Genomic DNA, 25612 nt, shown 5'->3' with positions numbered 1-25612 from the left:
ACACAGCTGACTACCCTTTTGCAGAAATGTATTTCTAGATATTCAAGTAATCTTTTATTTATGGGATTACAAAGTATCTAGTGGTGAAAGTGAGAAGAAAAATCACTCATGTTGTATATACATTTAACTAGACGTTGGGTAGAGACCCATTTCCAGTGCGGACGTTGAATGCTAGCAATGTTTTGTAAATGCACCTAGACAGAAATATTTGAAAATAATAGTATACAATAAAAAAATATATATATATAATATATATATATATATATATTATATATATACTGTATATATAGTCAAAAGTATTGGTAGACCTGCCTTTACACGCACAAGAACCTTAATATAACAGCTTCAACTCTTCTGGGAAGGCTGTTCACAAGGTTTAGGATTGTGCTCATGAGTATGTTTGACCATTCTTCCAGAAGCGCATTTGTGAGGTTAGGCACTGATTAATGGGCGAGAAAGCCTGGCTCACAATCCATGCTTTTATTTATCGCAAGGGTGTTCTACAGGGTTGAGGTCAGTTCCTCCACCCCAAACTCGCTCATCCATGTCTTTATGGACTTTGCTTTGTGCACTGGTCCAAATCATTTGGGGGAGGCGAGATTATGGTGTGGGGTTGTTTTTCAGGGGTTGGGCTTGGCGCCTTAGTTCAAGTGAAGAGAACTCTTAAGGCGTCAGCATACCAAGACATTTTGGACAATTTTATGCTCCCAATCTTTGTGGGTGGCCCCTTCCTGTTCCAACATGACTGAGCACCAGTGCACAAAGCAAGGTCCATAAAGACATGGATGAGCGAGTTTGGGGTGGAGGAACTTGACTGACCTCAACCCGATAGAACACCTTTGAGATGAATTAGAGTGGTTCCTGACCTCACAAATGTGCTTCTGGAAGAATGGTCAAACATTCCCATAGACACACTCCTAAACATTGTGGACAGCCTTCCCAGAAGAGTTCAAGCTGTTATAGCTGCAAAGGGTAGGCCAACTCGATATTAAACCTTACAGACTAAGACTGGGATGCCATTAAAGTTCATGTGCACGTAAAAGCAATATATATATATATATATATATATATATATATATATATATATACACCACAATTTTTTTCATTTTTTTTATGAAATGTAATCAGTTTAGATTACCAGAATGTCATATTTTTTTTATTTATTTAGATTTATCCTAAATGGCCTTTTTTTGGGAACAAGCAATGGGTTAACAACTTACAGTTTATCTACAGCAAGCAAATTAAAAGCCTTGAAGGCTCAGTCACACTAGAAGCTGCGCTAATCACACAGCCACTGGTGAACACCAAACCCAGAGCATCACATTGTTTAAGTTTTTTTTTTTTTATGGGAACTTTATCTTATTGTCACAAGTGACATTTTATTAAGTGCTATTCACACAACAGCATTGCAATGTGGTAGTTTGCACCTACTGCTCTGAAAAAAAGTACTGCATGCATTGCAGTGGTTTCAACAGATACCATAGAAAACAAGGCAAATTGTAAGCCCTTAACAGGTGTCCTAACGTTTATCAAAGCGGTATTCCGCCTAAAAAATTAAAATAAAAAAACAACAGCTACAGATACTGCAGCTGCTGGCTTTTAATAATAGGACACTTACCTGTTCTGGAGTCCAGCGATGTCAGCACCCGCAGCTGATGTTTCCATCAGCTGTTCGGTGCTGCCGCCGCCATTGCTGGTAAGGGTACTTGGCAGTGTAGCCATTCGGCTTCACACCGGGAGCCCTACTGCGCATGCGCTAGGCCTACTTCACTCTCCTACTGGCCCGGTGGCCGGGGGAGGGAGGAGGAGTTTGCCCCAGCCGTGACGTCAATATCCGAAATTCAATGTGACCGGTTGCATCAACACTGGGCTTCCCAGTGGGACAGAAGAGCCTGGTAAAGGAGGCAGCAGGAGGGGGGACCCCCTTCCACCACCTGTAAAAGTGATCAAGCAGCTGTAAAGCTGGTCAGAACACTTTTACATAAAAACCCATTGCCTACTATAAAAAAATGGGACCACAATTAAAGCTGCAGCTGGAGCACACTGGATTTCTGGCAGGTCAACTGTTATTTTTCTATTTTGAAACATTTTAAAGTGGAGGTCTGGGGGGAAAAAAATTAAAAGCCAGCAGCTACACATACTGCAGCTGCTGGCTTTTAATAAATGGACATTTACCTGTCCTGTTGTCCCTCGATGTCGGCACCGTAGCTATCGGGTGCTGCCATTGCCATTGCGGGTAAGGGAACCCGGCAGTGTAGCTTTCGGCTTCACGCCAGGAACCCTACTGCGCATGCACGATGCCCCGCTCCTCTCTCCTATTAGCCTGGCGGCCAGGGGAGGAGGGAGCCCCACGTTGATGTCACTGCCGCCGCCAGACTCCCGGAAGTGGGAAAGGATACCTGTCCCCCCTCCCCCCCGAAAGGTGCCAATTGTGGCACCGGAGGGGGGGGGGGGGTCCGATGAGCGGAAGTTCTACTTTAGGGTGGAGCTCCGCTTTAAAAATAATAAAACGTCAAGAAATGTGCATGCATTGCAGAGATGTATGAATCGTTTATATATATTTTGCTCTGACATTCATGCACCTGACACAGAAATGATCTGTATTTTGCCTGAAGAATACGGTCTCCAGGGGAAGGTGCGGGTGCTGGCTTTAACATATAACAAAAATGACAGGGCTAGAAATTGCACAATGGCTCATTCTTGCAAAACAAAAAATACAAAATTTGGAAACTAGTGCTTAGTAATTAGCTGTAATAATGCAACTTTATCTGACCCTCTAAGTTTTGTAAAAGTTCACTTACTCTTTAAGCATTTGAAATAAAACATAATTATACATAAAGCCCGTCCATGCGTATATCAAATGCCCCACTTAATAAAGATATTTCTTACTCAGTTGAAAATAGCAACATTAACATCATAATGGGATCACTTCAGCTTTTTTCACCCCTAAAAATTACAGCTGTTACAGTAAACTATTAATATAGCTCTATAAGTGTCTCTGCATGCTCCCATATTCTCTTCCCCTCTGTCTTGTGGTGTATGTATTTTATTATGTTACATTAATAACATTATTGCTCCATTCTGCGCCGTTTCCCATGAGCTATAGAGGCAGCGCCTCGATGATTTACAAGGAATATACCATCTGAGATGAATACTGCATACTTAATTCAGATTAATTCCCTGTAGCTAAAAGTCAGAGTTGCATTAGAAAGACATGTTTTATTCTAGGACTATTAAAATCTGAAGTTCCTTCTTTTAAAAACATAACTCAGCTAGATTTGGTTTAAGTGATGATCTCATCAAGTAGAATGCAATGACAGTGCAATAACATATAGAACTCTGTTTAGCTTTTTAACACAGCTACAACATAAAAAAGTTAAAGCGTAACTCCACTTTTGTTGAGAAAAAAAAAAAAACATTCCCGTCTGGGTGATCAGTGTACGTTGTAAGGAATTTAACAAACATTGTTTCAGATTCCTAGCTTTTGTTATTCTGAAGAAATCCCTGTTTGTTTGTCTGTATCCATGTGGGAAAGTGAGTCTAATGGGAGTGGTTTCATAATTATCAATCGGCTGCTGCACCTGCAGGGCTCTAATGAGGAAAGCTGCTGGGCCTGCATTCCTTCAGACATGATTTTCTATTCGGAGTATCTCACCAAGAACTTTTTGTTGTAGGGGATGCCTGAAATCTGACTTGTATCTTAGGACAGACTTCTGGGAAAATTGGTGAGTCAATCACATAAGCAGGAAATTATGTTTCTGGGGGTCGGTCTGTACACATTCTGTGTACAGAACATCTCCAGGTAGCCATATTGCATTTTCAGAAAATTACAGAGCTGCAGATTGAAAAGGAAAGGTCGTTTTTAATACCATTCAATTAAAATATGACTTGTGTCGCAGTTGTACACACTATATTACATAGTTACATAGTAGGTGAGGTTGAAAAAAGACCATCAAGTCCAACCTATGTGTGTGCTTTTATGTCAGTATTTTTCTTTATTTGCTATTTTTTCCCCTCACAAAAGTGGAGTAAGGGCCCTTTCACACGGGGCGGATCAGTAATGATCCGCCTCCGTGTGTCCGATTTGCTCAGCGGTGATCCTCCGTAAAATTCCCGCTGAGCCGTCGGCTGACAGGGCGGTCCCCGCACACTGTGCAGGGACCGCCCTGTCTTTCCTCCGCTCTCCCTTATGGGGGGATCGGATGAACACGGACCGTATGTCCGCGTTCACCCGATCCGATCCGGGTCTGGCTCATTACCTATTCCCTAGCCCATATATATCTTTTATACATTCAAAATTCATTGAGTAGTATGTAACTATTAATGTGTATGTGTATCTATCTTACAGCAGCTCTTTTGCATGTGGTGTACCAATGCCTGCTAATAGGAAATACCTTGTATTACATGTCATCAATATTCACTGTCTCTCTTGTGCTGCCAAGCTGACATATATGTTTCCATTATGTGTATGCCATGTGTGCATGTGTTGTATGAATATATATATATATGAAAATAAGTTTTTACTTGTTTCATACTATTGTTACAAATAAATAATGGGCTACATTCATAGAGAGTTACGCTGGCGTATCAGTAGATACGGCGTCGTAACTCTGAATCTACGCCGTCGTAAATTTAAGCGTATTCTGGAAACCAGATACGCTTAAATGAGGCTAAGATCCGAGCGGCGTAAGTCTCTTACGCCGTCGTATCTTAGGGTGCATATTTACGATGGCCGCTAGGTGGCGCTTCCGTCGATTTCAGCGTAGAATATGCAAATGAGCTGGATACGCCGATTCAGAAACGTACTTCCCCCGGCGGATTTTTTTACGTCGTTTGTGTAATGCTTTTTCCGGCGTAACGTTACTCCTGCTATATGAGGCATAGCCAATGTTAAGTATGGACGTCGGGACAGCGTCAAATTTTGCGTCTTTTACGTCGTTTGCCAAAGTCGTTCGCGAATAGGGCTTTGCGTAAATTACGTTCACGTCGAAAGCATGGGATACGTTCACGGACGGCGCATGGGCCGTTCGTTAGAGACGTCATTTACGTGGGGTCATGTTTTATTTGCATAAAACACGCCCACCTCTTCTCAATTTGAATTTGGCGCGCTTACGCCGGCTGATTTACGCTACGTCGCCGTAACTTAGGGCGCAGGTTCTTTGTGAATCCAGCCCCAGCCTTACTAAGTTACGGCGGCGTAGCGTATCTGAGATTCGCTACGCCCGTACAAACTTACGGCGGGCTATATGAATCTAGCCCAATGTTTACTAACCACTCTACCTCCACAAGTCAATTGCCTCATTTAAAGTCCCACATTACTTTCTTACGTATGAAAAAGCGCTGCATAAGCACTGCTGAAACACCACTAAAGCACCACAAAACAAAAGTTCTTGTCGGAAATTCCCATTGTCTGTTTGCAATTCTGACTCACAAAAATCCTACGCATGCTCGGAATCAATTTGACGCATGCTCGGAATCATCTAATTTTTCTTGGCTCGTCGTAGTGTTCTACGTCACCGCATTCTTGACGTTCAGAATTTCCGACAACATTTGTGGGACCGTGTGTATGCAAGACAAGTTTGAGCCAACATTCCGTCGGAAAAAAATCCACGGTTTTGTTGTCGGATATTCCGATCGTGTGTACGCGGCATATGACGCCTTTCCTCCTGGCAGCAGTTCTTTGGCATAAAAAGTGCTTGACACTTGTAAACGAGTGTAACGCGTTTAGACGTGTAAAGTGATTTGGCGTTAACTAATTTCATTGGCCAGATAAAAAAATTATTCTGGCCACTGAAATTAAGTAAGAATCAAGTGCTAAATGTGCCTAGCATTAACATGCATTTATACTCATTAAGCCTTTTTTTTCTGCCAAAATGCCACTGCTCCTGGACATGCTGGCATTGGGTTTTTCTTTCTGGGGGGGGGGTTTAGAGGCAGAAAAAATGCCAGACGCCCTTAACTGTAGCTTTAAAAAAGCATGAGGCCTTACTATCAAGGGAAACAGCTGTCATTTAGTTGGTGAAAGTATACGTATTTACTATGCTTGGAGAGGGTTGCTGTTTCATAGTGTTGTGTCTGGTTTGCTTTAACTTTGAATAACAACAAACGATAATGATTAGTGAAGCATAATTAGGAACTATGTGCACCATAATGTGGAATAACTGCATACAGGCGCAGATTCAGTTTGGTAGTAATAGGCTAATTTAATAGAATTTGCCATTTGTTTTTGTCTCGTCCTAGGAGGAAAGCATGTGGCCAGCTCAAGCATCTTGAATATTTCAATGCCAGATGTACATCTTAATTATCATGTGCAGAAATCTGATTAGAAAGCTCTTCTGTAAATTGTACAGCAACAAAACAGAAAGAGTCAATCATTAGCACGGCAGGTTCAAAACTTGTTACACAACACAATCCAACAGCGAGCATTTCTTCTTTCTGAAATTCTCAAAAGTCATGTGAAGCTTGTAAGCAGTGAAGCTGAAGTTGCAATTAGCATAAATGTTAGGCTTGCCTTAGATTGATAGGAGTTTTTTCTATGAAAGTAGAAAAAGATTCAATATTTTTTCTAAAGCCAGTATTTTTTATTTTATTTTATATCGAGTGTGGATGATAGTATAACCACTGTGTCCCTGCTGAGGATATTCAGCCTTTCTATCTGTCCTGGTGACACTGGTGTAGCAACAGGGGTCGCAATTGTGACCCAGCCCCATGCTCCAGGGAGCCCATGCAGCCTCCCTGTAACATTCCCCTTTACACCTGGACAGGAGGGGTGGCAAATATAAGAACCAATCCCCTTCATTTTCCGCCGTTGAAAGCCAGCTTCTCCACTTCTCCCTCCTGTTGGCATTCGGGGGTTGCAGGAGGAAAATGGAGGGAATTGGTTTGCTATATATGGTTCATATATATATATATATATATATATATATATATATATATATATATATATGTAGCGCTCACCCCCGAAGGAGCCGCTGGATAGTTTGGGATCGGCGTATTAAGTTACCAAGTTCTCTTGTCTAGGGGTATAACTTGTGAGTGTGGAGAAGGAGCAAATGTCCAGACAACAGCGTGGATTTTCCAATGCTTTATTCCAAGGCTAACATAGCCAACATCAACATAGCACACAATAGAGAAAGGGTTGATGAGCAAGAGGGAACTGTGGTATCAGGCCTTGGATATCAAAGCATGGAGAGCAAGCCTGCTCTCAGTACAAATAGCTCAAACGTCGCCACTCCCGCCGGAGTGGGTAAAGTGTCCCCGGACAGGTAGTTAACTTTAGCTTGGCAGCCGGTGGGTCACTTGCAAATAAAGTCACGGGGAGGAAACAAGGCCTCTGGACAGGCCTGATAGGTATTTGAAAATGGTTAAAGATTAGGACTGACGAATCCTCCCGGTAAGCAAAATTTAGGGTCACCCATGGACAGTTGCAATGTACCTGTCGTGTGGCGTGGTGACCGGATCCCCGATGGTACGTCCCAACCTCGCAGACAACCTCTGTATCTAGGTTCTCCCGAGCAGACTCCTCATCGTACAGCTCCCAGCTTAGGATCTGGAACCCAGCAAGCCGCTGGGGTCCCTCTCAGCATCAAGGTGAGACTCTGCCTGGTATGCAGCTCCGGTCAGGCGAGCCTTGATGGCGGGGCCCATGGATGCGCGCACCCTGAAGGTGGATGCTGCACCTGGACTCGGGCCCCGCATAGCACACTACTCATGGCGGCTGCCACAGATATACCCCCCGCCAGCCTGCCCAAAATGGTGAAAAACTCTTCTGATTGGCTGCTGGGGAAAGATAGGTCCGTCAGAACCCCTCTAGCACCAACTGTCGTCTAGGGGTGACAACACACCTCTGGCACGCAGACTGACCTAGGAGGCAGTCCCAAACTGGCAACAGCACAAACTAAACATCTGTGAGTAGAAGCAACTTAAATTTCCCACTCCACTAACTTTAGCGTAGCGCCCCACTAACTAAAAAAAAAGGGGGGCGCTACATATATATATATATATATATATATATATATATATATATATAGCGCCTGGTTACTTCAAAGTACGGGTGCTATTTAAATTTAGAGGGAGATCAGAGTATAGTTAAACTCTGATCTGGTTAAATTGTTCAAATTGGGTCTCTGTCTCAGCTTGCCTGTGCTGTGGGCTCATTATGTTGTACTGGAGGTGTTCTTCCCACCCCAGTGCAGTAGATGGCAGCAGTGGAGTCAAGGTTTGGGTGCTCTTCCCCAGCAGCCAATCAGGAGGGTTGAGCCTCCCTGTGCATGCTGGGGGAGGGTATTTATGGGGCAGACGCCATTAGCTCTGGGCTTCTTCGTCCAGTGTGGCACCCACCTTTAGGGTGACCACATCACGGCGCCCCGGCGTTATGGCCTACCTGGCCGGGGCACGCGTGCCACGCAGTGTTCCTGGTTCCGGGACCACGTTGGTCCGGAACATTTGAGCAGCGACGGGGACCCAGTGATCGACTGGGTTCCCACCTTTGAGGATCCCAAGCGGTATAGCTGTTCGGTGGGGAGTCCGTCTGAGGAGCACCAATGAGAGGCTGGCAATCCAAAAGGATTTTGACAAACCACCGGGGATCAAGGTAGCCGGACACTGAAGGATTGATCACCTGTCAGTCGGTACCTGGGCGACGATAAGAAGGAGATCCAGGCGTAATTTTTCAGAGGAGGTTTGCCTCCGTATTTGCAATCAGAGAGGGCCTGTGGCAGAGGTGTCTCCCTGAAGTTCATTCCAGGAGGGTCTGTGGCAGAGACTTTTCCACAAAGGTTCGAGCGATACTCTGGCTGTCAGGTCAGTGAGAGAGGCCTGTCCAGGTATGCTATTCCCACTCAAGCAGGAGTGGCGCAGAGAAGTGTTACACTTGGGAGCAGGACTGTTTCCCCACTGCTACGCCTGAATTTGCTATTCTAGTTTCTTCCTTCAACTCTACTTTCCTCACTACACGTTTATTGTTTTTACCCGACTGGGTAATAAAGAGCACAGCAAAAGACACTTGTTGAGGACCTTCCTTTACTACTGCTATATGCACCATTCACCCCCAAGAATTCGGAAGAGCCACGAGGTAAATGTGCCAACCAAAACAAACCAGCAGCTCCTCCGGGGGTAGTGCTACATATATATATCCTTCTGTCCAGGTTACTCATCTCTGCTGCCCTGGACCACTGCTCTCCTTTCCCTCTCCCCCACAACACTTCCAGATTCCCCCTTCTCTCCTCTAAAGCTTCAGGATGGAGAGCAAGGAAGGGGTTGGTAAACATGTAATTAATTAGCACCCTTCTTTTCTGAATTAACACAGTAAGCAATCAGTACCAATCACTCACTGTGTCTATTCATAACTGATGCATATTAAACTGTGTTTACTATGCTTCAGATTGTGAATGAACATGAGCCTCTGTATAGAACAACTCCTGTTCATTCCTTCAGTGCATCTGAATGCTGCAGAGATAGAGATTGAGGGCTGTGAAAGTACATTTTCCTTACCATTTAGTTAGGTCTTAAAAATAAGGGTGCCAAACCCTGATTATCTATGATCTCTTTTGTGTTGTTCAGGTAGATCTCCACCTCTCAAAGGGTGCCTACCCCTGCTCCAGGGTATGCAAGAGAATTTCAAAGGTATGTCAAAATGTGGACAGTTCCCCAAATATCTGAAATAACTCATTAGCCACTTGGAGTATCTTGGACTGTGGTGGGAGTATCTTGGCAGGCGGTGGAAGCAGCGGGTGGTAGTGGGGGGCCCCCAGGTCAACTTTTGCATCAAGGCTCACAAGCTTCAAGCTACACCTTTGCCTGGTTTCAACTGTCTCCTGGACTGAGAGTAAAGGAACATCTAAAGCCTCATACACACGATCAGACTTCCATCAGACTTTTCAGTGGATTTTGGTCTGAAGGGCGTTGGCTGTGAACTTGTTCTGCGTACACAACATTCACCAAATCACGTGTTTTTTCAGCTCTTTACCGCCACCCTTTGGGCAACTTCTGCTATTGTTGTCTGATGTTTAGCATTGGTTCCGAGCATGCGTGTTTGTACTTTGGATTTTAGTTGGACGGACTCGCGTACACACAATCGGGAAAACCGACGTAACAGATTTATTGCCCAACAATTGGTGAGCATGAACAGCCAACTTTTGTTGTCGTTAATTTAGCCAACAATTTATGGAGCATACACACGGTCAGACACAACACGTCCGTCAGACAATTATAGCCATAAAGTTGGATCGTGTATACGAGGCTTAAAGTGGATGTAAATCCGAAATTTTATTTTTTAATTTTTGATGTCACAATGTACAGTATAAGATTTCCTATCATCTGTGCCCAGTCTTGCCACACAGAGTTAATCCAGCTCTGAGAAATCCTATTTTATTGTTCAGTGAAATAAAACGGACTGACAGAGAAAAACTTAAGTCCATTCCGCCCCCTTGCTGTGAGTGACAGGTTATTTACATATCTCATGCACTAGCTTCAGACAGGCATTATTTTTTAAATTCCCACCCCCACTCCTTTTCTGAAGTCATGTGGTTACTTTTCTGGATTTTGACTGGATGTTACTGATCATAGCAGAATTTAGTGTAAGTAATACACAGGAAAAAATGCATGTTGACAAGGGGAGTGTAGAGGAGGGCGGGGAGTCTACTGACATCACAATTTCACCCACCGAGCTCCAGACAACAGATCCACCCACAGAATCTGCAGTTTTTCAGTTCTTATAACAGACAGAGGGGAGACATTTGACAGGTAAGGATACATGCAGGAGGCATCTATATCCTTATAGATCAGCACTATGGCAGTAGTTTAGAAAGGATGGGAGTGGGTTTACATCCACTTTAACTGTGACGGGAAGCCCTAATTATTAGTTTTCAATAGCAAATGAGACCCATGCCATAGGTTTTTTCCCCTTGCGATAACATGTTAATGTGATAACATATTGAAAATGTGTAAACAATTCTGGCCTCACAATCACATAATTGCAGCAAATATTTTAATAGGCATAACTGAATTGATAAAAAGGAAAATAAAATCAGTGCCACGTCCAAAACATTAATTCTGAGTATATTTGTTATTCTCCTGTGTTTTTATTATGTGTGCCGAGAAATGTAAACTATTTTAGTCTCTCTTAATTAAGAATGCCATATTAAATCACATTAATTATTTATTTGGTTGATTAGTATCGTTTTCAAGCCTTCTATTTCAAACCATATCTGTAAGCAAATCTTTACAGCAAGAAAGTTGTTGTTTCGAAGCGTAATGCATTTAGTTTATTTAATTAATCAGTTTATCAAGCACCGTAGTTAATTAGAGGGCAAAAATATAGCAAGTACTGAAGCATTTATATTTTTTTATATAGCCAAATAAGATCCCTAATTTATTTACTCATTTTAGTCTTTTGTTTAGTATGGTTTCATCATAGAGAACATATGAGGACAGCATAGTATCTGTAGGTAGTCTGTTAACTTTTCAAGGGTGACCTTGGCATATGCTGTTTTATTAACAGTAGCGATGGAAACGTTTTTTTTTCAACAAACTTTATTGAATTGTCATAAAGTGAAACTGCATTGGGTTCTATTGAAGGCGGTGCATACTGCATGCTGTACTTTTTTCAGTGCACCCCACCACAACTTTGTGGTGTGAACTGGCCAATTAGGAGACATTGCCTTGTCTTGTGGTGTAACATCACTGGAATAGCTGCTCAACGCAGTCCTAAAGTACCTGGTGTGAACGAGCTCTTAAAGTCTAACTTTTTACAACATTGTACTGTACTCCAGCAGGTACCTACAATATAAAATCAGCTCAAGCTGCAATACTTATCTTCAATCTGGAGCTGTCCCTGCAGTAATACCTTTTAACCATAAGATGTCCCAAGTCTCCTGGGTTGAATGACTCCTAGTGCTCTGAGAGTGCAGGGTGTTACTGACGCACCCCTTGGTGTCACCACTAATGATGCAGAGCACAGCACCGAAGACCACCCAGTGCCAGAATAAGATCTAAAGAGGAAGAGGACCCAGTGTTGGAAATGACCATTCTATGGACTTTTGGAAATGTGATTGTGAAACAAAATAAAGTGTAATATAATGCCTAAGGGCACTCCGGGGAGGAGGAGGGCATATAGACTACCCCTGGAATCATCACAAATGACGCAGAGCACAACGCTGATGTCACCACATCAGTGCCACCTTCTGCACCACTGAGAACGACCACCCACTGCCAAGGGAATATCTGAAGTGGAAGAGGACCCAGTGTATGACATGAACTTGATCTTTATTGATGATAATGGATTTTAAACCCCTATCTCGCCTTGCCTCAGTATCTCTTTAATAGGGTCTGTACACCCAGGGTGGCAGGGAGGATCAACTGATTGGTTGTCACAGTGGTCACATGATGGGAATCCAGTCCCTCCCACGCCCGATCACGTGGGCGTTAAACCCAGCCCTCTTTGCCACCACCGATTTGCTTTACGTGGATGGCAAGAAGTTAGGATCCTATTCAGTTTGCTTGCAGTTCACAGGGCAACAAACTAAATGGAATCATACTTCAGGTGATCGTTAAAGCACATAGAGGAGAGCGGGCTGTGTCTGTGTGTGCTCTGTATAAACGGAGCAGACATAGACCTGCCATCCACCTGCCCAGAGGACAGATTCCCCGCTGAGCAGACGGACTTCAGCGGAGTCTGTCCCATGTGGAAGGGGCCTTACTGTACTGAAGATTGAAATCAAGTTTCTTCCCCTGGAAGACAGGGCTGTATGTTGTGGCAGCGCTGTGTAAATATTTGTACACATGACCGAGGAACTCGATGGGCGAAACACATCGTTTTCCTCGTCGAGTTCCTTGTTAGGCTGTCGAGGAACTCAGTGACTGGACTATAGAATATTATTTATGTCATATCAGCATGTATGTGTCCCTTATTTATGCATTAGAGATATTGTAAGCCTACTCATATACCATATGCTTAGAGTGTATTTTAAAAGCCACAACAAACATTCTCTGTCAGCTAGAAGATTATTTCCATACGCCACAAATGAGAAAAAAATCTGATAAAAAAGACCAGACAGACAAGCAAGCAAATCAAATAAAAAATATATATCTCTGCTCATCTTGTGTAGATTTGAATTGGCTGCTGTGTATGTACCACTGGTAATACAGACCAAGTCTCTGAAATTCACTACAAAGGAACAAGGATTCTGTTGACAGTAGAGATTTATCTCCATATTCCCCCACCATGCCATAAAAACGTTTTGTTGTTGAAATACAAAAAAAAAAAGCAATTTTAAAACCAAGGACAAGTCAACACAGCAAAAATGGAAAATCAAAGCAAGGCGGGACATTAATCAGGGGCCAAACAGGGTATTCCCACAAGAAACAGGCTTCCTTCCGACAATATTCAGGGTATTCATACAAGAAATAGGCTTCTTTCCAGCATTAATCGTGTGTCAAACACACAAGAAATAGGCATCCTTCCGACACTATTCAGGGGCCAAACAGGGTACAGTATGCACACCAAAAATAGGCTTCTTTCCAACATTAATCAGGGGTCTATTTGGGTATGCACACAAAAAGTAGGCATCCAGGTTTTTCCCTTGGCATTCCCCAGGTTTTGTTGTTATTTGCTTTAGCCTTCCAATGCCACTTACTGTGATTGCCAGCTATAGATGGGGGTGGTGGACACGTTTATGTTTCACCTGTGGTGCTTATATTGGTCCAGCAGTGCACCAACACCTTTGCAGCCATTGTGCTACATGCTGGGTGCTTGGTGTGCTCCTGTACCTTTAAGGAGGGGTGGCTCCCCTTCAGTCCATCTGCCCCTATCTATCCATTAGAATGCATGTGCCTCCACTGTGGGGACGCTCATTGATTAGTGTTAGGACCACAGATTACAGGGTGCCTTGGCGCGGCTCTGTGGCTCATGCATGCGTTTGCAAATGCGTGCGGACAAAAACCCTGTTTTTAACGCATACTGTCAGACAGGTTAATTGGTTGTTCTGCAGGCTGGTCGGTAAGGAGGCTTGGTTTTTCCCTGGGCATTCGTCAGGTTTTGTTGTTATCCTTCCGACATCAAACAGGGGCCAAACAGGATATGCACACAAGAAAAAGGCATCCTTCCAACGTATTTCACCCTAAAGGCTTCATCAGCGCAGCCATATGTAGACCCTATGGCACCCTTTCTTCCCTTAAAAACTTGCTCCAGTATCTAGATGGGATTGATGGGAGTTCATCACTACAATACCACTGAACTGCATTATTGTACACGTTGATCAACGTGTTGGCTATATAGATATTTGCAAACTTTATCTCTTGATGTGGCTAAGACTAAATCTTAGCACTCCAGTGAGCGTGGAGGAGCAGAGTGGAGAGATACTGATTGACAGTCAGCAGCTCTCTGCTCGGGGAGCTGTCAAAACCGAGCCATCGGCAATGTTCGATCGCTCGGTTCTCAGTGCAGTGGTGTCGGGGGACAGATGCAACATCGGACTGATTCTGCATCCACCTAGGTAAGTATGATTTGGGAAAAAAAAATAAACCCATACTTCTCTTTTAATGACTTGTTGGGTTTTAAGGGTGTGTTGAGTTATTTTGAGGGGACAGCAAATTTACACAAGCTGTACACTCACTACTTTATATTGTAGCAAAATGTCATTTCTTTAGTGTTGTCACATGAAAAGATAGAATAAAATATATATTTTTTTTTTTCAGTAATACTTTTTTTAATTTCAATCGTTTCTATTAAGGCAACAGCAATTTTTGGTTAGATAGATAGAAAAAAGTTATATTTTTTCATTATATTGCTCTAGTTTAGTCCTGAGAAGTAAATCTCACCTTGTATGTTTAAAGCGGTAGTTCACCCGCAAATTTTTTTTTTAACATTAGATTGATGCTCATTTTGTCTAGGGGAATCGGCTAGTTGTTTTAAAAATGAAGCAGTACTTACCGTTTTAGAGAGCGATCTTCTCCGCCGGTTCCGGGTATGGTCTTTGGGTCTGGGCGTTCCTTCTTGATTGACAGGCTTCCGACGGTTGCATCTATCGCATCACAATTTTCAGAAAGTGGCCGAACGTCGGTGCGCAGGCGCCGTAGAGCCGCACCGACGTTCGGCTTCTTTCGGCTACTCGTGATGCGATAGATGCGACCGTCGGAAGCCTGTCGGAAAGCCTGTCAATCAAGAAGGAACGCCCAGTCCCGAAGACCCATACCCGGAAGCAGCGGAGAAGATCGCTCTCTAAAACGGTAAGTACTGCTTCGTTTTTAAAAAAAACTAGCCGATTCCCCTAGACAAAATGAGCATGAATCTAATCTTAAACATTTTTTTGCGGGTGAACCTCCACTTTAAGAACATATAGTAAAGGCGTGAGCAATGTAAACATAATTGAGGAAAACTGAAAAGATAAAAAGAACTAACAAGAAGATATAATAAAATATTTACAAAAATGTGAGGGGTGTATTCACTTTTGTGAGATACTGTGTGTGTGTATATATATATATATATATGCTTAAAGCGGGGGTTCACCCAAAAATACATTTTTAACATTACATTTAGCCGAGTTGTCCTAATGACAATCGGCTGTTTTTTTTTTTTTTTTTTTCGTACATACCGTATTTTTACTGCCGCTTCCAGGTATGTCGTCTTCGGGACTGGGCGTTCCTATCTGATTGACAGGCTTCCGACCGTCGCATACAGCGCGTCACGAGTTGCCGAAAGAAGCCGAACGTCGGTGCGGCTCTATACGGCACCTGCGCACCGTCGTTCGGCTTCTTTCGGCAACTCGTGACACGCAGTATGCGACGGTCGGAAGCCTGTCAATCAGATAGGAACACCCAGTCCCGCAGAAGACATACCCGGAAGCGGCGGTAAAAATGTACGGGGGGAAAAAAAAAAACAGCCGATTGTCATTAGGACAACTCGGCTGAATGTAATTTTAAAAATGTATTTTTTGGGTGAACCTCCACTTTAATACAGGTCAGGAGTTTCAGTACAAGGGCCACATCAAATGTTTTACAAATATTTGCAAGCTGAAAAATATGTGGGGGGGGGGGGGGGGGCGCATTAGCACACAGAAGATTTCTTAGCATCATGCAAAGAATTACAACCACATTCAATGGTTTTTGTTTTTAATTAAGCATTTCAACAGCGGTTCAAAAGGGTTGATTTACTAAAGGACAAAAAGGCTTGCAAGACATTGCAAGGAAATGTTTACTTTATTTTCCATTAGCTGTGGAGCAAATTCCCTTTGCAAAGAAAATTTTAAAACAAAAATGTATTTTTGCTAGCACATGATTGGACGATGGAAATCTGTAGAGCTTCACCTAGTCACCAGGTCAAATTCCCTGGCCATGAAAAAAATTCCTTGAAAAATAAAAAGCCTATTTTCCTTTAGTAAATTAACCCCAAAATTAGCCCCATGCCATCAAACGCAGCCACTGTGCCATCAATTGTTGCCACTGTGCCCATCAATTGTCACCACTGTGCCATGCCATCTGCACCACTGTTCCATGCCATGCCATCAAACCTAGCCACTGTGCCCATCATTTGTCACCACTGTGTCATTAACCACTTAAGCCCCGGACCAAAATGCAGCTAAAGGCCCAGGCCAGGTTTTGCGATTCGGCACTGTGTTGCTTTAACAGACAATTGCGCGGTCGTGCGACGTGGCTCCCAAACAAAATTGACGTCCTTTTTTTCCCACAAATATAGCTTTCTTTTGGTGGTATTTGATCACCTCTGCGGTTTTTATTTTTTGCGCTATAAACAAAAATAGAGGGACAGTTTTGAAAAAAAAATGCAATATTTTTACATTTTTTCTATAATAAATATCCCCCAAAAATATATAAAAAAACATTTTTTTTCCTCAGTTTAGGCCGATACGTATTCTTCTACATATTTTTGGTAAAAAGAATTGGAATAAGCGTTTATCGGTTGGTTTGCGCAAAATTTATAGCGTTTACAAAATAAGGGATAGTTTTATTGCATTTTTATTATTTTTTTTTTTTTTACTACTAATGACGGCGATCAGCGATTTTTTTCGTGACTGCGACATTATGGCGGACACTTCGGACAATTTTGACACATTTTTGGGACCATTATCATTTTCACAGCAAAAAATGCATTTAAATTGCATAGTTTATTGTGAAAATGACAGTTGCAGTTTGGGAGTTAACCACAGGGGGCGCTGAAGGAGTTATGTTTCACCTAGTGTGTGTTTACAACTGTAGGGGGGTGTGGCTGTAGGTCTGACGTCATCGATCGAGTCTCCCTATAAAAGGGATGACACGATCGATGCAGCCGCCACAGTGAAGCACGGGGGAAGCCGTGTTTACATACGGCTCTCCCCGTTCTTCAGCTCCGGGGAGCGATTGCGAGGGGGTGGCTAGAAAAGAATAGCCTGTTTACATATGGCTCTCCCCGTTCTTCAGCTCCGGGGAGCGATTGCGAGGGGGTGGCTAGAAACGAATAGCCGCCCCCTCATCCTGGATCGCTCCCAAACGATTTCCGACCGCCGCATGTACCGGTGGGGGTCCCGATCGGACCCCCGACCCACGTCTAGGCAGGGACGTTCGGGTACGCCCATCTGCCTGTACGTGCCATTCTGTGGACGTATATGTACATGTGGCGGTTGTTAAGTGGTTAATTGCTGAGACACGTGTCAGTGTTAACCAGGGAAGGCACACCCTGTGGAAGCCGATTACAGCTCACAGGCTGTAATCGGGAAGCCTTTCAGAGCCGCTGGCTCTGATAGACACTTCCAAAGCCAACCAACTGCTGTTATTCAGATGGCCGGCGCTCACCATTGGACCGGCCATCTGAATAGTGGGCGGCAGCGGAAACAGCGACAATACATAGATTCATGCAATGCATGAATCTATGTATTGTTCAGTGGAAGTGCAGGAGAGAGGGGGCGGCGCTCCTGCGCCCACTATCGACGCATCGCCACTGCTACCTACAAACATATCTACCACTCAGCTAACAATCTCCCATATGACAATTGATACACAATCTAAACATGAAAAATTAGCAAATATCATTAAGACATTATGAGGATAAATGACTTTTTTTTTTATGTAAACAGAATATAAGCATGGATGATTATCTTTGTATATTCAGTGAATGGTTAGTATAGATAAAATAAAAGGCCTAGAATTATTTTCTGAACAATTTTGTCTATAGTGGTGTTTCCCAAACAGAAGATTCGCACCTGCCGGAAGGCCTTCATTGTGAGATACACAGAGAAGGAATAATATATGGTGTGTGTTTAGCAAATTGCTGCTGGAAGATTTTGCATCACGTTTAAAATAAAACAATAGACAATTTATAATTCCATTTATCCTCACTGTAATTTTCAATGTAATCCTAGTGTAAAGGGTGGTAATTATTCAGAAATTAATTCCAGAGTCTGTGCAGCCCTAATAGGAAACTATAATGATCTAGGTTCAATATTATTTGTTTAAAGTACATCTAAAGTGTTTCTCAAACTTTTTTGTCTTGTGGCGCACCTAAAAGATAAAAAAAAAATCACGCCACACCTGAAAAGATTTAACAATTTTTTGGATGAAGAACTTATTTATTTTTACGTATATATTTAATTTTAAATTTAATGTGAAGGATGTGCCTGCTTTCGAGAGCAAATCAGATTGGAGCGATTGTAATCTTTATATTTTCGCTTTCTTCCTTGCTTTTCATTTATTGCTTTTCAGAGTTCCAGACTTGATTAAAGCGGAGGTTCACCCAAAAATCCACTTTTTGATATTAGCTCCAGCATACTGCTAACATCTGCAGTATGCTGTTTTTTTTTTGTACTTATCGTTATATGAGCCCTTGTTATCCGGCTACGAGCGGGGAATCCTGCGCAGAATGGGCGTTTCTAAGCGAAGAGGAGTTGATTGACGGCTGCTAAGGCACGTCACGCCTTCCGAAAAAACCCAAAGTCACACTCGGGCGTTTACGGCGCCTGCGCCTGCCGTGTAGAGCTGACTGCGCAGGCGCCGTAAACACCCGAGTGTGACTTTGGGTATTTTCGGAAGGCGTGACGCGCTTTAGCAGCCCGTCAATCAACTCCTCTTTGCTTAGGAACGCCTATACCCGGAAGTAATCCCCCGCTCGGAGCCGGATAACAAGGGCTCGTATAACGATAAGTACAAAAAAAAAAAATGTTAGCAGTATGCTGGAGGGATGTAGCTAATGTCAGAAAGTTTATTTTTGGGTGAACCCCCGCTTTAAGTACCATATATACTCGAGTATAAGCCAAGTTTTTCAGCCCTTTTTTTAAGGCTGAAAATACCCCCCCTTGGCTTATCCTCGAGTCAGTGTACCTGAAATTATTGAGAGGCTGTGGGCGTCCATTGTTTAAAAGTGGTGGGCTCCTCCTGGTCTCTTCGGTGATGGGCGTTTCTCAGCAGACACAGTTCCACCTATCACGAACGTTCTCTCATCCTCGGACTCAGTTTCCCAGCAGACACTGTGTTCAGTGTTCCACCAATCACGGCCGTCTTTTCATCCTCGGACAATTTCAGGTACACTGACTCGGGCACAGTGAGGCTGCAATGGATACAGTGAGGATGGGAACAGTGAGGATGGGCACAGTGAGGATGGCACAGTGAGGATGGGCACATTGAGATTGCAATGGGCACAGTGAGGTTGCAATGGGCACAGTGAGGTTGACACAGTAAGGTTGGGCACAGTGAGGTTGGGCACAGTGAGGTTACAATGGGCACAGTGAGGTTGCAATGGGCACAGTGAGGTTGGGCACTGTGAGGTTGCAATGGGCACAGTGAGGTGTGCACATGGGCATTGTTGACCCTCTTTTCCGCTTACAGTAGCTGCTGCAGTCTCATCCTAGGCTTATACTCGAGTCAATACGTTTTCCCATTTTTTTTGTGGTAAAATTAGGTACCTCGGCTTATACTCGGGGTCGGCTTATACTCAAATATATACGGTATCTACCATTGCTAAACAATGAACAAACTTGATTCATAAGCATCAAAGTTGAAACGCTAGCAACTTGAAATATTTTTTAAAACTCCAACGGCACACCTGCAAATCTCACGCGGCACACTGGTTTGAGAATCACTGATCTAAAGACAATTGTTTTTTCTGTTTTATTTTCATTTTGGATTGTGTAGGGAAAGGTTAAAAGCTCTATCGGATTTTACTGCTGTCTATACTTTTCTATTTGTTTCTGGTGACCACAAAATGTCCATCACTTTGGAGAGATTTCCTCTCACTTTTTATTGGATCTCTAGGAAAAGAAGTGAAGGAAAATCTCCCTAGTTGTACACAGATAGCAAAAATAAATAAATACATACTGGGCCATGAACCATTCCATATTCTAGGGATATGCAATTAGTGAACCTTGAGCTGTTGCAGAACTACAAGTCCCATGAGTCATAGCACGACTGACAGCATGACACCCAGAGGCAGAGGCATGATGGGACTTGTAGTTTTGTAACAGCTGGAGATCTGCTAATTGCATATCCCTGGTCATATTCTATCCAACACTATTAAAAAAAGGTTTTGGCTTTACATGTACTTTAAAGTGAAAATGCACTGCATCTGAGCACCACAAAAAGAAAAATGCTATTTAATTCATTTTTAGTATTCAAAGCAAACTCCCCCATCCATCCAGGTCTCCATACTTTATTTTGTTGGGCAATCACTGAAACACAGCCCCTAGCAGTTCCGTTCGTGGTCATCTTGAGTAAGGGCAAATGACCCGTGTAGTATTTGCTGTAATTTCTGGAATCTACCTATCCTTAGCTCAGGCAGGAGGGTGTTCTTAGCTGAGAAAACCCTTCCCTCCTCCCCCAAAAACTCATAGGATGTATGACATTATTTGCCTAGGCTTGAAGAAACGTAAAAAAAAAGTTTAAAACAAGTAAATATAATATATATTCCTATTTACTAATGCTGGCAGCATAAGGATTAAAAATAGTCAATGTTGATTGAGAGAGTGATGTTCTGATTTAAGTTTTTAAATAGTGTTATACCTGATCTATACTTTGTATAAATGTTTTTTTTTTTTTTTTTTATTACATATAAACATTGTTTTCAAGGCCCAACTATGATACAGATGCCATTTACCTTGAAAGTGTGTGTATGGTGAAAACTTTAGACAGATCTATCTAAAAATTGAAGTAGAAGGCGTGAACCACTACCATGATTCATTCAGCTGTTTGTGTGAATTCCACCTTGAGCTACTGAGCTGTGTAAAAAAAAAATATGGTTTAACTAACTATGTATGTGAAGCTCATGGCAACCAGACAGGTTCCCTCTTGCTTTGATCTATAGCAAATGATTCAAATAATGATGGATGCTGAACGATTGTTAACAATAGGCAACCCCCAGCCTATATATATTTAAGGATTGACCAAGTCAAAAAATTAGCAGGCTTTGAGGGAATACAATGAGAGGGAGAATCAGTAAAAAAGTATAAATTGTATTACAACATAGTTAAAAAACATATAAACGCCATACAAACAACATCCTGTATGGACACAGTTACCAGTTACCCAATAATGCAGTTATAGATGACTGGACCTACGGTACAAAAATACATTTAATAATCTATCAAGGTAAGAGAAGAATTTCTGATCCAGTAATGCCTCCAAAAACGTGCTCGTCGACGCGTTTCGCTAAAATATTTGCTTTCTCAGGACAGATACTGGGTAGGTGTTGGTAAACGTGTGGCTCAGGGTATGGGAGAACTTGATCAAAATGACAGACAACTGAAAAAATTAATGTGTGTCATAATGTAGTAGGATAAACATATATTATGTGGTCTATAGTAGATATCACTGGTATGTAGCGGTCATGTATAGGTATCAGAGTATAAATCACACACACAACGGTAAGTGGTCACAGATTTCCATGATAAGTGTGTTCAATACAGTATCATCAATAGTACGGAAAAGTGGCCCATGGATACCAGACCAAATTATTAAATGGGTAAGTATACAGTCCTCTTAAAGCGGGGTTCCACCTGCGACTTTTTTTTTTAAAAGTCAACAGCTAAAAACAATGGCCCAGATTCACGTAGAATCGGGCAAATCTGCGGCGGCGTAACGTATGTCATTTACGTTACGCCGCCGCAAGTTTTACGGGCAAGTGCTTGATTCACAAAGTACTTGCCTGTAAAGTTGCGGCGGCGTAGCGTAAATCCCCCGGCGCAAGCCCGCCTAATTCAAATGATCTGGGTAGGGGGCGTGGATCATTTAAATTAGGCACGTTCCCGCGCCGAACGTACTGCGCATGCGCCGTCCCTAAAATTTCCCGACGTGCATTGCCCTAAATGACGTCGCAAGGACGTCATTGGTTTCGACGTGAACGTAAATGGCGTCCAGCCCCATTCACGGACGAGTTACGCAAACGACGTACAATTTTCAAATTTCGACGCGGGAACGACGTCCATACTTAACATTGGCTGCGCCTCCTAATAGCAGGAGCAACGTTACGACGAAAACGACTTACGCAAACAACGTAAAAAAACTACCGCCGGGCGCACGTACGTTTGTGAATCGGCGTAAGTAGGTAATTTGCATACTCTACGCTGAAAACTACGGGAGCGCCACCTAGCGGCCAGCGTGAGAATGCACCCTAACATACGACGGCGTAAGAGACTTATGCCAGTCGTATCTTAGGCTAATGTCGGCGTATCAAGCTTTCTGAATACAGAAAGTAGATACGCCGGCGCAGATTTGAATTTACACAGCGTATCTATGGATTCGCCGACGTAAATTCTATCTGAAGCTACCCCACTGTACCTGCTGACTTTTAATAAGGACACTTACCTGTCCTAGGCGCCCGTGTTGTTGGCCCCTGAGGCCGATCCCTCGATCGTGGCAGGTCCCAGCGCCGCCATCCTCACTAATGGAAACAGGCAGTGGAGCCTTGCGGCTTCACTGCCCGTTTTCTATTGCGCATTCGCAAGTCTCGCGGCGATTTGTGAATGGGCGGCTGCTTTCTGGGGTACACACAGTTCCCAGAAGGCAGCGTGCCCCATTCACCAGAAGACATCGTGAGGAGGACAAGAAAGAAGATCTGCCGCAGACTAAGAAGAGGCAGATTAGGAACATCCGCACAGCAACCGGCATTTCTGGTAAGTAAAAAAAAAAATTTTCATTTTTTTTTTTTTGTGCAGGAATTTTGTGTATTTTTAATTTTTAGGGTGGAACTCCACTTTAAGTATAGAGGTGAATGGAATATCTGAATATGTAAACACTGCACTTATCACATAGGGGGAGACCTTCTGTTGGGGCTCAAGTTGGTTTTGCTGCATACATAGAGGGAATTGACTTGGTCAATCCTTAAATATATATTTTAGATGTTGGCATGGTGAGGGTCTTCCCTACTCCAGTCTGTATAAATTGGCAACGTTTTCTCTGGTGTTGGACTTATCTGACCTCCTTAAAGTCGTACTAAACCCACAACAGTAAAATCATTCTGTATATACAGTAATGCATGCTTGTTATACTCACTCTGGAACCTAAGTGGTTAATCCTCTGCATGGTGTAAAAAAGCTGTTTGATCCTGTATAGACATGTGCATTTTTGTTTATGTTATTTTCGTTTTTTTATGTTTTTGGAAATTCGGAAATTCAGGAAATTAAAAAAAATTATTTTTTTTTCGCTTTTGTTTCATTCGTTTTTTTTTATTTTTTCGTAAATTCGTAAATTCAGGAAAATCGAAAAACATATTTTTCCGTTTTTTTGCTTTTTTCGTAAATTTGGGAAATCCGAAAATTCTGAATTCGGAAATTCGGAATTCCGAATCTTTGGATTTCTGAAAAAGCAAAAAACAAATAAAACGGAAAAAAATTAATTTCCGGAAAAAACGAATGAAACGAAAATGAAAAAAACATATTTTCGGAAATTCGAAAATTCGAAATTCGAAAATGAAAAAATTCCAAAATTCCAAAATTTAAAATTCGAAATTTCGAAAATTTAAAAATTTGAATTTCGAAAATGAAAAATTCGAAATTTAGAAAATTCGAAAATTAAAAAATTAAAAAATTCGAAATTTGAAAATTTGAAAAAGAAAAATTCGAAAATTGGAAAAAGAAAAAAATCGAAAATTGAAAAATGAAAAATTCGAAATTTCGAAAATCGAAAATGAAAAATTTGAAAGATCGAAAATTGGAAAATGAAAAATTCGAAAATTGGAAAATTAAAATTCGAAAAATAAAAAAATCGAAAATTTGAATATTCGAAATTTCAAAAATTCGAAAAATAAAAAATGAAAAATTCGAAATTTTGAAAATTGAAAAATTTGAAAAATAAAATGAAAAATTGTTTAATTCGAAAATTCGGAATTTTGAAATTTTCGGAAGTCTGAAAATAAAAAAATTGTTAATACGAAAATTCGGAATTAACGAATTTCCGAATTTTCGTTAAAAAACAAATTAGAAACTAAACGAATTGCACATGTCTAATCCTGTATGCACAGATTCTCCCCTTCTTCCACTGACTCCAAAACCAGTCCCAATAAGAAAGAGTTACTGGAGTCAGGCTGCACATGCTCAGTTTGGTGTCTTGTGATCAGCACAGGGCCAATCAGCACTGTTAAGACAGATGGTCAGGGGTCCTGCAGCCTGATAGGACAATTGTGGGAAAATAAAAACTCCTCCTACAAGCTTTAACCAGGCACTGATAGAAGTCACAAGACTGCTATATACTGCTCATGAGGGAGAGTATTTAGCAGTTTATATTTACTAAAATAATTTTATTTCCATGTTCTGTGTACTGGGAGAGACCAGATATAGTGAATGCAGGCTCCTGGGTTTTGAAACACTTTAATCTATCCCACACAAGCCCACTCTAATAAGTGAAAATGCTCACGACCATAGCTCATAGAACATGACATGTTGTAAAGCCACAGCATTACATACTGTGAAGGAAATATTCGGAAGCCCTGAAAAACATTGCTGTGGGTCCATAGCATCGGATTATTTGTTTAATCCTTTCCCTGCTGAGGAGCCAGCAACATGCTGAGCAATACATTGCAGGCCTCTGGCAATGAGGAGTTCAAGAGAAACGTTCACCAACAAACACGGGGGAAAAACACATTTCTCCATTTCTGGTAGCTGCGTAAGAAGTATTATAATTAAAGCAGAAGTCTATAGGATTGTGCAAAAGTTTTAGGCAGGTGTGAAAAAAATGCTGTAAATTAGGAATTTAAATTAAGAAATGCTTTCAGAAATAGTTTATTGTTAACAAAATGGAAAGTAAATGAACAGAAGGGAAATCCAAATCAAATCAACATTTGATGTGACCACCCCTTGGCTTCAAACCAGCATCAATTCTTCAATTCCAAGTACACTTACACACAAATTTTGAAGGAACTTGGCAGGTAGGTTGTTCCAAACATCTTAAAGCGGAGTTCCGCAGAAAAAAAAATTAAGTCTGCAGCTACAAATACTGCAGCTGCTGACTTTTAATATATAACTTACTTGTCCTGGGCGCCCGCGATGTCGGCACCCGAAGCCGATCTGTCCCTTGGTTCTCGGATGCTTCGGTAAGAGAATCATTAAGTGAAGCCTTCTGGCTTCACTTCCTGGTTCCCTACTGTGCATGCATGAGTCACGCTGCGTGATCCCACTGGTCCCCGCTGTCTTCTGGGACACGTGTG

The 25612-nt window shown here is 42.2% G+C and overlaps 1 protein-coding gene across 1 annotated transcript in view; it reads right to left on the bottom strand.

Moving 5' to 3' along the window:
• The window catches only part of AGBL4 (AGBL carboxypeptidase 4), a 2019815-nt gene that overhangs the window by 1979745 nt on the left and 14458 nt on the right, over positions 1–25612 (bottom strand). The gene's annotated exons all lie outside the window — the stretch shown is intronic.

The sequence above is a fragment of the Rana temporaria genome, chromosome 7, assembly GCF_905171775.1.
Source record: "Rana temporaria chromosome 7, aRanTem1.1, whole genome shotgun sequence".
Taxonomy (NCBI): Eukaryota; Metazoa; Chordata; class Amphibia; order Anura; family Ranidae; genus Rana; species Rana temporaria.
Note: the sequence above shows the minus strand (reverse complement) of the source record. Positions and strands in the feature narration are given on the sequence as shown.